Genomic DNA, 14,134 nt, shown 5'->3' with positions numbered 1-14,134 from the left:
AGCAGCTCAACATTTTCCTCTTCTCCTCTGCTTTCTCTCTCTCCCTCCCCTGCTGACATACCTGACCTACCTGTCTGCTGTACAGACTGGTTGCTTGGCTACCCTCTGAGTCTCACTGAGTCCAGGCTGTTTCTTTATCAGTACCCCTTGCTTTGCCTCCAGGCCTACCATGCACTTAGGGACTGTAACTGTAACCCTACAGTCCCTTGTTCTCCTTGCACTACCCAGAGCTGCGCTGCCCTGGCTGCACTTACTTAGAGCATTACTGCCCTGTTTTCTCCTCCCCTCTTCCTTGCACTCCCCCCTTTCCCCTTGCATTTCCTGTTCTTGCACTTGCACGATCTGAATGACACAAGGCCTAGTAAGATTGTTTGTCTTGTCCTCCCTCTATCTTCCCTCCCTTGTCTTGTCACGCCTAGAAACACTTGTGTAAAGGCGTGTTATAAATTACTTATATCATATCATATCATTTTTATCACAGATGCCCTGAAAAATATACAACGCCGCAGTAAGAAACAGCTAGACTGGCAGCACCCAAATGCCAGTGTAGCCAGGTAATTACACTTAGCAGGACTGCTTTATCAGAAATGCACAGTTAAAAAAAAGCCATAACAAACTGAGCATGACTAGACTATCTACACCAAAATGCCTCTCTAGCCACTAAATGCACATATCTTGCCTGCTTAGCCTGGACATGGACAACCATTATGATTTATTGCACAATCCGGCCCCCACACATTACTTCTCCCTCCCACCCCTCCCACAACCTCCCAAATCAGCTCCTTGGCCCAGAATTACCTTCACGTCCTTCTTCCTTTTCCCAGAGCGTACGTATGAGGCTCCTTGCCTCATAGGTAAGTACTGGGATGAGGAAGAGTGGGACTAGGACTAATGAATTACAGGTAGCTAAATCAGACATTACCTCCATGTACCTCTACCTCATCCCAGTACTTGTGTATGAGGCAGAGTGCCTCATACATAAGTAATGTCTCATACACAAGTACAGGAAGGAGGGGGAATAGGGCTAGGAGTAATGAAGATTACCAATAAGTAATCAAGGCATTAAACACACGTAGTGGTGCAACACCATTGAGTTGACTGGGCTCAGCACTCCCCCCACCCCCTCTAAGTTTGGGCTATGTGGACTCAACCTGGCTGACCTTCAGGGCAGTTTCTGGACAGAACAGGACAAACATGTTAAACGGCACCTGGGTTTCGATGTTAACAAGTGCCCAGCAATAACTAACGTAAAGCATTTCACTGTTAGTACCTGCATTCAAATGCCACATATTAGGCAATTTAAACTGTGATGTGGGTTTAGTACTGGCATGCCAGGGGGTTATTTGGAAGGGCAGAGAGGGAACAGGAGATCGCTTATTCTCGCAGCAGTCCATAAGTGGGTGCTTTCAGACTTAAAGAAGAGAGTTGAACTGCTTGTAACATTGAAGCTGCACTGAATAGTCTCATTAAAATCTCAATAAGTTAGCTGCCCCCACACAATAAGTTCGCCCCTTCTCCATCGCCCATGAAGCTAGCGCCTCTCTCAAAATGTGAAGGATTAGTCTCCCCGAAACGTAGGTTTTGTTGTGCCCCTGAACACAAGCACACACACCATTCACACAAACGCACACCCAGATATCCATACATTTAAGTGTGCACTATATCACCATACATGCACACTCAGGCAGCCATCCATACATTTAAGTGTGCACACTTTCACCATAGAGGAACATACACCCATACATTAAGTTTGCATGTATGTGTGTGTGCCGCCGGGGTCATGATGCGGCCCATTGTTTCATTTTGAAGTCACTCTGGCTTCATAAAGAAATTATTTACCTTAAGGACCAAACCATAATGGAACTAATTTCTTTATGAAGGCAGTGTGACTTCAAAAATAAACTATTTCTTTTTGAAGTCATAGGGCTCCCACCGCCCCATGACATGCAGGTTCTTCCATATTATGGGTTGGGGGAACGCTGGGAGATCAAAAAGACAGTGGGCCTCATTATAAGTGTGCCGGTCCGGTAACAACGGTGCCGGTATTACTGGCACCGTTGTTACCAGACTGGTACACTACGGGTTTGCCTGCCAGAGTCGCTGTAACCGGCAGGTCTGAACCTGCCGGGCTCAGCGACCATGGTAAGCAGACTGTAACAGAAGCACCGGCAGCGTTATTAACAGTGCTCATGCTTCCGTGGTCCCCATTCCCTTAGAGTCCTATGGAACTCTATGGGAATGGGGAGTGACAGAATTACCAGCGCCTGACTTCCCGGCTGCCAGGGTTGTAATACCCCAGTGTTACCAGGAAGTCAGGTGCCAGTAATTTTTTGGGGTTTGGCGACATGTCGCCGGTATCACCATCAGGCTTACCACCAGACCCGTAATGATGCCCAGTTTCTATTTTGTAGTCACTCCACCTTCATAATGAAATTATTTCTGTTTCAGAAATAATTTATTTATGAATCTAGAGTGAATTCAAAAAGAAAATGTAAAAAGAAAAAAGATTTGAAAACATTTTTTTTTACAATTTATTTCTCCAAGTGGGGCCCCCCCTCCGAGGACATGTGCTAGCGAGGCCCCTCGCACTGCGGGAGCTGCGGGGCCCCCTTTACACCAGTGCTCCCTCACCTTTTGTTTTCTCCGGCTCTAACAGCAATGTCGCCAGGTCTAGTACGGTAGTCGCCTGTCTGCTTCCATTTCCTTCCCACTCTCCCCCTCCCTTCCTTGTCCATGTCTTATCTCTTGCACTATCTGAAATATAGTTAGGCCAAGTACGATAGTTAATTTCACATCCTTGCTGTTCATGGGCTGTAAGAATGCTGTTGTATTTCCCCTTGTTCCCTCCCTTGCATTTAAGTTCTTTGAAACACATTGGGCCTCATTCCGAGGTTGGTGCTAGTCATGGCGCTATTAGCGACATGAGTAGCACCAATACCGGTACTGCCACCGACTTGGTGGTATGGGGACTTACCGGTTTATTCCGACCTTTGCGGGACCGGTAAGTCCCCATTTGAAAAGCCATTCCCCATTCCCATTTGAGCCCCCATAGGGCTCAATGGGAAGGGGGGAGGCGTCAATAACGGTACCGCAAATTGTGGTACCGTTATTGACCCCAGTATCCCTTTGAGGGTCCCGTCCATAACGCCTGGTAAAACCAGGCATTAAGGGAGGGACCTGCAAAGGGACCTCGGAATAGGGCGCAAAGGGATTACCGGCAACGGTGTCATTACCGGTGCCCGGTATCCCTTTGCGCCCAGGTCGTAATGACCCCCATTGTGTATAGGCGCTATATACATAAACTATCATATCATATCATAATGTTCAAAAGTTGAATATGAAGGCCATTGAACTGAATATAGTTTCTGGGGCAGGACAAATATTAGGCTCACATACCTGTGTATCAATAAAGAATTATTCTAGTATCATGCCATAATCGACATTTTCTATAGTTTGACTATACGAGCACCTCTTCAACATGTGCAGAGGTTCAACCAACACGAGTGGTATTCAAAATGTTGTATGCTTAGCACCCCCATCATCAGAAATACTTTTGGGGAACTCCCCCAAAATAAAAATATTGTTGATGATTCACCCCACATGCCATATTAAGCAGTCACCCTACTCCCTTTTTTAACAGCCTCAATCCCCTCGCCCCCCCCCTTGAATTTCTTGGTTCTCCCATTAGAGGGAGCATTCACACAGTTTGAACACCTCAGAGCTACTGGGTCCAAAATAGTTTTGGAGGGGCTGGTGGGTGATTGGTTATGTAGGTTAGATCAAGAGTACAAAACAGTAGCTGCTTCCATGTTTGGTATGTCGTGTGGTTTGCTCTCAAACAGTTGTGGAAAGGCTTTTGTGGCTAACTCTATGTAGTCTGTTTTGAACAATGCATTGTTTATTTGTGGTCCCTTGTAGCAATATATTATATCTTTGGAATGTGAAGCTGGCTACATTTCTCATTGTTGGATTGGACAAAGAATAAAGTTTACAAAAAAAACTCACCAAGATCAGCGGTGTTGTAACATATGCACTCTTTGCTGGCAAACATTTTCAAATTAAAAAAGAATTGTATAGAGTGCCGTGCAAATAGAGAAGACATTGGGCCTCATTACAAATGTGGCGGTAAGGCAACAATGCCGGCGGTAGTGCTACCGGAGCCATTTTTACCATACCGCCACATTACGAGTTGACTCGTGATTGCACTGGCACTGTTATGAACGGTGCCAGTGCAACTATGCTCCCCACCCCCATTCTGCCCTATGGGGCGGAATGGGGATCTGGAGCCCGCCCAAACCACACCCGTGAATGGGGTATTACCGACCCCTTCAACTTGTAATTGCCCGGTTATGGCCCATTCGATTGGCTTAATCAATCAAGCTCTATAAAATCATTTTTAATTTTATTTATCTGTTTTTTAAATGTTCGTGAAAAGTAATGTTTCGTTTTAAGGGGGAGGGATTGCTGGCCACCCTACAGTGGGATCAGAATCAGTAAGCACCCATGTACTGGTCCAGGCAAAAACAGAGGAACATTCCCCTAACTGGTGCAAACCTCACTCCTTTGGGAGGGGTGTTAGCAGGGTAAATTGAGTGTGTCCTCAGGGTGTTGGAGTTTGTTTGAAAGGGGTGGGGTTCTCCTGTTGACCCTACTCATCTTATCTTTTGTCATGTCTCACGCTGTGTAGCATTATACTTGGTCAATGTAAATTGTATTGTGTTAGGGTGCACTTTGATGGCAAGATAAAGTTGTCGTGAGGATTAAAAAAGGCCATGGTGCGCCCGCGGGACTAGAACCCCCAACGGGGCTGTCTTTATCGTGAAAGAAGGAACCGCTGAGCTATAGCTGACCCGGATGTTACTCTGTCAAGATTGTATAAGAGCTGTGAGCAGGCAGGCTGGGGCAGAGTAGCATAATGCGTCAGAAGCAGGCTGGCCGCTTACGTAAGCCGGGAAAAAGAGTAATGATAGATACTGCAAGCTGGCAATCACCTCCGCAGGCCGGGAGAGTGTGTCCATTTCCCTAACCTCGACAGTTTGCTCTTGCACTAAGTGCACCCCTCTGGCCGCAAGATATATTCCCTAAAAGAGGAACTCGCGTGTACGGTTCGTTCCTTAATCGTCACACTTCACATGAATGGCGCGGCGGCAGCTGCTTGGTTTCTGCAGGTAGCTGAAGCAGGCAGGTGAAGCCATCTGCAGAAGGTGGAGCTCCGAAGACTTGTAAAGAATACTCAAGTACTGTTAAGAGCAGGCACTGGACGCGGGACGCGGCGTTTTATGCGATAGCTTCGTTGTATGAGAGTTTACTAACGGTGTGTTGAACAGCTTTGGTACCTTCTAAATTCGATTAATTCTCTGCTGGTGTGCAGTGTGCTATTAAGACATATCACCCATTGTTCACGTACGCCTAGCAACACAGTATTCTGTATAATGGTTGTTACTTATTTAAGTTAATTCTCTTAACGTATCCGTGTAGACGGCGCCAGGGCCTTTCAACTATTTTCAGTTGAAATGGGCCTCGTACTTCAGGAGTTCCCCGAACTGCTGTCTCCATGTTGGCAGTCTTATCGCAAAGAAAAATACTTTAATTCAGTACATTAAATGTGGTTTTCAGCAGGTGCATTACAGACTGCTTTTCCTGGTGCCCCAAGGCGTCACCTCTCTTGGGCCTTTCAGTATCCACCAACTTTCTTATCACTGCTTGCCTTTTTACTCCAGTTTCGACTAAATTGGCACCTGGCTGACAGAGAGAGCTTAATAGCTTTTCAGTGGACATTTAAGGCCTGATCATGAGTTTGGAGGTATTACACACAGTAATACCTCAAAACATGTTTTTCCCATTACCACAAGCAGTAATTACCGGTTGGCCTGGTAGGTCCGCATGGTTATGAGCCATGCAGACCACACTGTTAATCTCCATTTTCGAGTCCTGTAGGACTCTATGGTGATCTGGTAAATAGCACACGCATTAATACTGCACCCAGTAATTACCACATGCAATACTGGTTTTGTGCTGCGATAAAATCTGCCGCACAAAACCTGCTATAAAAAGATTTTTCGTAATGAAATTCATAATTAGTTGGAGCAGCGGTAATTACCAGGTGTATCTTCTTTCGGCATCTTGAGTTAGCTCAAAGGACTGATCAATTCTGGCTGTTCCCTATGCCTTCAGATACGTCCAGCATTATTCTGCGGAACCACAATGGAGTTTCTTCCAACTACATTTTGCCCACTTGTGGCTGTCTCCATCGATCCTTCCTTCTCTGATATTGTCATTTGCCTCGTCTAGAACGGGGGCTTACAAATGAGTGCTCTGTTGCCCACCTCAATGTCCATCTTCTTCAGTCTCTTGTTTCTTTCTTTCTTGTAGTCCCTTAGTTGTCGTTTGTGCACAACCTCAATGTCTACTTCTGCTGTCTGTCTGGACCCATGTTTCGGGAGGACGGCCTTACTTCTCATATCAAAAATACCCGTGGCTAGGTCAGGGGTGGTCTGTGGTCCATTAAATTGCTCGAGCTTCTCTTAGTGAGTCCTCTTTCTCAAGAGCAATGCAGAATGTCTTCTCCAATGTTCTAATGATCCTCCACTAATCCCATTAGCTCTCGGGCAACATGCTTTTATGCGCAATGCACCACTATCTGTCTATGAATTCCATGCATGGATTTGGGGATTGTGGTGAAAACTTGCTATCAAACACAGGTAGGACTCCAGCTGTAGTTGATGAGAGAAATCTCAACACGGGTACCTTGAAAATTCATCCAGCACAACTATGATGCGCTTGTCCTGTAAAACCACCCCAAAGTCTATACTGACGGCCTGCCGTGCTTTAGTGCTTCTGACCATACATGTGAAAGGGGCAGCCGCCGCGCTACACCTTATGCTTGCAACCAACAGCAGTTTTCCACAGCCACGTATCGCTCTTCTACCAAATAAGGGAATCATACATTTGGCCTTAGGAGGGCCTTTGTTTTACATGTCCCTTGATGTCCATTTAGGTCAGGCTAATGACTATAATCGACCATTGGCAAATACATTGATTTTGGACCAAATATCGATCTATTGCATTTTTTGTTTGGTTACATTTCGTGACATTAACATCTGCGAAGCTGAGGGGTCCCCAACCTCCATCATGTGATAGACTAATCCATTCCACGATCGCCCTAATGTCAAGTGCTCTGGCGTCAATAAATCAAACCCTCTGCCCCTCTATGTGACATCGAATACTATGCAATGCTCCCCTGTTATGATGATTTATTTATTTATTTTTATGTATTAATTGAACATTTGCATGGCGCCCATACAGCAAACATTTTTCCAGGTGCCAAAAGACAAAAGAAGGTGGGAAACGGGAGAAAAACAACAATAACTGTCCTACTAGCCCTAGTGACATTCGGATTCTGAAATTGCAGTATAAAAGTGCAGTGTGAGGGGCGGAGATCAGGGTGAGGGGATGGGATAGGGATGGGGTGCAGGGGGAGAAGTGCAGGAGAGAGGGAGCCCAGGGCTGAGCAAGTGCTCAAGGGTGCCCAGGAGGAAACCAGGGGGCAGGGTCAAGTACAAGGACAGGGGGGACCGGCCTCAGAAGGATAGTCAGGGAAGGGTGCCTGATGGCAAGTGCTGGTATGAAGGAGTGCAGGGGAAGGCTGGTCAAAGGAGGTCCTGACCCCAGTAAGACTCATAAGGGAACACAGGCAACCATTCACAGTGGCAGGAGAAGATTAGCAGGGGAGGGGGAGAGAGCAGGAGAAGGACAAAAGGAAGGTCTTGAGAAAGTTCCGGAACTTGAGGAGATCCGGCTCACGTCAGAGATGGGCAGGGAGACTGTTCCAAAGGGAGGCTCCTGCCAAAGAGAGAAATTTCCCCCACTCTCTCTTTGGAGAAACATCTTATCTGTAGGGAGTTGGAGCTAGATGACCATAGGACTATAGCAGAGAGGTATTTAGGGAGAGAGAGTTGGATGTAGCGGGGTCCCAGACCCCAGAAAGCCTTGTGGATGATGCAAAGGGTCTCGTATTTGATCCCTACAACCACTGGGTGCCAGTGAAGAGATTTAAGGGCTGGAAAGGTGCATTCCCTGGTCTTGAGCCCAAGGATAAGTCTTGCAGTCCTATTCTGGATTAGTTGAAGAGGGTGAAAGGAGGAGAGTTAGGTTAAGGAAGAGGTTGTACACTAATCTAGCTTTGAGCGAACCAGAGCTTTAGCGACATTGAGTTTTTGGGGGAAAGTGAGGAAAGGGAGAATGCCTCTAGGATAGTGAGCATTCTTGGTAAAGTCAGCAATGTGAGGAGAGAGGGAGAGAGAGGAGTAGTAGATGACACCCACGCTTTTAGCCTCACACGAGGGGGGTGGATAGGGCCCAAGGAGGGCGGCCAGAGTGTTGGAGGGAAGGAGGGATATGAGTCCCAATAAGAAGTATCCCAGTCTTACTGGCATTAAGACAGAGAACATTAGCAGTACACCATGCCTGAATAGCAGTCAGTCAGACAGTCAGGAATGATAGAGAAAGGAGAGCTACAGTGAGAGGATAGAGCCCTGAGGGATGCTGCAAGTCGAGAGTGCGATAGAGGAGATTAACGGGCCCATTAGCACTTGAAAAGGCTGATTTGAGAAGAAGGAGGTCAACCAGGCCAGTGCCCAGTCTGTGATACCCAGGGTATCACATAGCCGATTAATAAGGATGGAATGATTGACCATGTCAAAGGCAGAGGACAGATTGAGGAGGATAAGGGCGGAAGGAGTGTTGGAGTCGAAGTTTGAGAGCAAGTCGTCACAGGTGTACAGGTGAGACGTTTCCATGCCTCTGGCTGCTCTTCAGCCAGACTGGTGTGTCATGGAGGCAGCCGACCAATTCATTGTGATTAATTATTTGGAAGATGGCCAACTTCTCCTGGAGTTTGCCCAAAAAGGGGGTAGTGGGGATAGGGCAGTAGTTAGACAGGCTGGAAGGGTCCGCAGATGTCTTTTTTAGGAGAGGGTGCACAAGGGAGTGCTTGAGAGATGAGCGGTAGGTGCCAGTGGCAAAAGAGTGGTTGCAGAACTCAGCCAAGGAGGGAGCGAGGCAACGTGATCCTTTATAGTTCTAGAGGAGCAGGGTAGCACCTGTTTAGAGGAGACTTTCATAGAGCAGACTATCTTGGTAATCTCATCAGGTGCTATGGGTGAGAGGAAGGAGAGTATGGGTCTGGGAGTGGGGGTTCAGGGGAGGCCTGCATGCAGGTGGGGGAGGTAGGGGGGGGAGAAGAGGAGAGAGAGGACAGGAAGTCCTGAGTTTTAGTTGTGAAATGGGAGGCCAACACAGTGCAGAGGGCCTGAGAAGGAGAATTGGAAACTGCAGCAGGACTGTCAAGTTCCTTACAGATTTTGAAAAGTTCAGCCGTGTTGTTTGAGGCCCTAGAGATGCGGGATTGGATATGGGTCCATTTCTTGGAGCAGATAGAGAGTATGTATTGCCTTTGGAGCAGGTGGCAGGCCATTTTTTCAGAGGATTTGCTACAAACCATCCACTTCTGTTCCGCAGCTTTGCACTTGCGTTACAGCGATGCAAGATCGGGATCATACCAGCGATTGCACTTGGCGTCTGTCTTCATCCGGATCCTCGTGGCAGGTGCAATAATGTTAAGGGCATTGGAGATGGCGGGTGAAGGTTAGTAAGAAATTAGTCAATGTGAGAAGGAATAGTAGGAGTGTGGGGGTGAATAAGACGGCAAAAACAGCTACTGACACACGCTTCATTGGTCGCTTGATGGAGAAGGAAACTGGCAGTGCAGGCATAGGCTTAGCAGGGGAGCCCAGGAGCTCGATATGAGATGAGAGGAGCGGGGTGCGTGGTTAGTCCAGGAGAGAGGAGTAGTGAGAGGTGTGGAGGAGGAGTTATCAGCAGAGTTGAGCGCATCCAAGATGTGCCCGGCTGAGTGGGTTGGGCCAGAAGGAGGAATGGCGAGGGAGAGAAAGTCCCAGAGGTTGCGGAAGAGTAGAGTGGCTGCATCAGGAGAATCCGGATGAAAATTGAAGTCTCAGAAGAGGAGAAGCTTAGAGCTAGAGGTTAGAAGAGAGGAGACGAGGTCGGCCCACTCCGAAAGGAAGAGGGAGATTGGCCCAGGAGTCCTGTAGATAGTAGCGAGAGTGAGCAAGAGGGTAGGAGAGATGCCAACCTGCAGACAAGACATTCAAAGGAGGAGTAGGATTGAGTGGGTATAATTTTAGCAGGGACCCATTCAGAGAAGACAAGGGCCTCTCCGCCTCCAGACCGGTTAGGCCTGGGCTTGGAGAGGATCTTGTAGCCCTCAGGAATGAGAGTGTCAAAAGCAGTGGCAGAGCTGGCATTGAACCACGTCTCAGTGAGGATGTGGACCTCAAGGTCAACGTCTTCAAGAGGTGTCAAATGAACAGCAGAGCTAGAGTTGAGGGTAGCTAAGTGAAGCTGCTTGTAGGTACAACCATTGGTGGGGGCAGAGAGGCCAGGGGGGTGGCAGAAGGAGGAGTGGTAGGAGAAGGGAATGAATTTAATGAGAGACTGGAGACGCCTATTTAGGAGGAGGTTGGGCTGAGAGCCTTGGGCCATGATAGTGCCATCATGGTAGACATTTATGATGCACCTTGATAAGTGTGCCAAGGGAACTTCCCATCTGGTTCCACCATTAATGGGAGAGGACAGAGACCATATGGGGAGTCCATAGGTCCGGGGTGGAGGTGACAAAAAGGATGCCAGTGATAGTCTGTCTGGAGGAAGCATTGACATAGCTGTCAACGATTGGCAGGCCTAGGTTGGAGGCCAGGAGCGATTTCTTAAACTTCTTCCTTCCAGGCTTCGAGTGAGAGGTACGATACGTGATAGTGTAACAGTTTGACTAGATAGGGGAGACAGAAACCACCATAGAGGCAAGGGGGGTGGAGGAGGAACTGCACTGTGCACTAGGAACTCACCAGGTGGCCAAGCAGCCATAACAGGGAAAATCGAAACAGATGAACACTAACTGCCCGATTCATGGAATAATTTGCGTGTGAAAACTGGTACTTGCACACAAAAACATGGGCAAGCCCCTGTTTACCCATTCATGGACCACATTGTGCGTGGCTTACCTGAGATGTGCGCGGAATCGGCACGCGCTCAACACGTCACAGCAACATTACAAATGCATTGTGTGAGATGCCCAGCGAAGGCGCATACTGCCTAGCGCAGTCACCTAAAAAGGGGGCGGCACACGCGGAATGGAGAACAAGCGTAAATGTGGATGTAACATGGGAAGTACCACAGTAAAATGCAATGCCCATATGTGCGCTTACAACACATATTCATGGAATTAAACAGGGCTCACCGGCGCAGGGGAAAAGACGCGCTAATCCGGAAACACATCTGCCAAGCGCAAGCTGGCATAAGCATCACCGCGCACAAATACAATGCATAAATAGACACACAAAACACAAATGCGCGTATACATCTACGATAAATGTGCCATTTCTCACAGCAGTGATCGTGCGACACCGCAAGAGGAGGAGGATAACCAGGGCCTGAATTGTTTTACCCAGGACCAGCCTTTTTGGGATGCCTGATGTCTATGTCTATGGCAGGTGTAGGTTCCCACCTCATATCATCCTAGACCTGGTCAGGGAGTGGGAAGATGACCTCACATCACCCACCCTGTGCTCCCAAGCACTGAGCACCTTAGAAAAGGTGCTCAATGTACTGCATTTTATGGCCACTGTGTCATTTCAGCGGACAACTGCCATAGTTGGGGGCGTTTCACAGGCCACGCAGTCACGCTGCCTACACCAGGTGTTGGCAGTCATGACTGCACGCCTCCCAGTCCACAGGCACATATACATTCCCAGAACACCTGTAGAAAGGCAGGCCGTGGTCCAGGACTTTTACGGGGTGGCACCCTTCCCTAAAGTGCTCGGTGCCATCGATTGCACACATGTGGCCCTACATCCACCTAGGGCCACTGAGCACATCTATCGGAATATCAAGCACTGGCATTCCACGTGCAAGTTGTATGTGATGCCAAGGGAATCATCACCTCTGTATATGTCAACTATTCAGGGTCCACCCACGATAGTTTCATATACAGAATGTCACCCCTACACCGAGCCCTGGAAGCTGGGAGGCATAGCAACACATGGCTTATTGGTGAGTACAAATGGCCCTGCAAATGCATGCATGTCTCATACAGACTAAACCACAACACTGACAAACCATCTTGCCTCCACAGGGGACAGTGCCTACCCACTGATCACCTACATGATGACGCCAATACGGAACCCCACCACACCACCCAGGTGAGATACAACGCAGCCCATATTGCAACTTGGGGCATAGTCATGCTTCCGCTACCTTGACCACTCCGGTGGAGAGCTACTATATGCACCACCAGTAGTGTGCAGGATCATTGTGGCAGCATGTGTCCTGCACAACGCTGCAACACGACGGGACGTACCTGTCGACATGGTGGTGCCCCCACATTCACAACCACATGCACGGCCGCTGCGCTTGGGAGGGGAAGGGCATGTGGCGAGGCTGCCCGTACCCAGTTTGTGGCACAATCTTTCACATAAAATCTACCCCCCTGCGCAGTGCACACAGCCTGGCACATTCCAGGTGACAATCGATGATGACAAAGGATCAATCCTCTGTCACAACATTACCACCCTGAGAACCTGTCCTTGGAAGTGCTACATTGTGTGCATCCCTTACAACTAAAATGAAACCAAACTTGTGAGCACACCTGGAAAATGCAGTATGCCTTCAACACCAAATACACATCCAAATGATGGTATGTCACCTTAAGCCTCCCAAACTTCATATCATGCTAAGCAACGTCAATAGTCACACATACATGGCCAGCACATAACAGTACTTTCAAAGAGGCCTGAATGATAAACTGAACCAGTACTGAAATAACTCTCTCTCACACATCAAAACAATTATGTACACAGGAACAACAATTGGCCAGTATGACCTACCACAAACACAGGACACAACAGTGAATATAACTGACAGTCAAAAATCAGAATACCACAAGTGCCTCAATGTGCCCTAACTAACACATGGCACCATTCAATAAGTACTGTTGGCCTGCCAACGAAAGGTGGCATGGAAGCGCATACGTCAGGAAGTCCAACAACAATGGCGACGGGCAAGCAAATACATGAAGATGTAACATGAACAAAGGATGTATTTCAATGTCAAAACGAAAAGGCATGCCAACCGTGCACGGCCAAACAATCATGAATCCCACTAGGGTTTGTATACACAGGTTGGACTTGAGTCTGCCCACATATGAAACAGAACCGCAATGCCTCTTTTTCAGTTACTTTCACACGCTGAACTCCTTGCAAGCCCATGGAAAGGAGAAGCAGGAGTCACATATGTGTCTGGACCCTAAGGCACGAACAAGCAGTGTACCGACATGATACAAGCCTGTATGGGCCCAGCTGGAACCTACAGTGGATGTCCTTGGATGCCACACAAATCAACACACTGTCACATAAATGCACAATAGACAAAAAAGTCAAAAAGAAATAAAAAATGCCCATGATGGAGCGAGGGGGGGGACCGACCCAGGAGAGTGGAGGGGCAGGGTGCACCTCAACACCCACATGTGTTGATGTTGAGAAAAAAAATAAAACCCCTCCATGGGTTCGTGGTCCGCACAGCCATCATGGACTGGGAGAGCTTTCGCTGCTGTCACTGCTGTCACCATCCTCTGGTGTAGCAATAGAAGGTGGCTGTGTTAAGGGAGGCATACCACATGTAGCCCTGGCCTGGTCCTCCATGGCAGCGGGCATGCAGGACTGAGATGTGTGCATCTGTAACATGATGGCACAGAGGTCTGCATGCAACACCTCAATGGATGCATGCAGTTCTGCTTGCAACACCTGACGGGAAACTCGCAGTTCCTCAGAAATGGTGCGTGTCAACTTTTGCATGTGCTCTTCTGCACGTCTACTGCATGCTGCCTCGAGTGCAGTCAGTGTGAGTTGCAGTTATCTCTCGGGTGGATAGTTCAGGGGACAACGTGCTCGCCTTGAAAGCGGGACAACACGGAACAACACAGGTTCTAACCCCGGGTCCGCGTTTAGAAACCACTGGGTATTAAGCGCGTTATAAATAACCTATCATATCATATCATACC

Source organism: Ambystoma mexicanum, chromosome 3q (assembly GCF_040938575.1).
Source record: "Ambystoma mexicanum isolate Mex_15411 chromosome 3q, UKY_AmexF1_1, whole genome shotgun sequence".
Classification (NCBI taxonomy): Eukaryota; Metazoa; Chordata; class Amphibia; order Caudata; family Ambystomatidae; genus Ambystoma; species Ambystoma mexicanum.
This window is presented reverse-complemented; position numbering follows the sequence as displayed.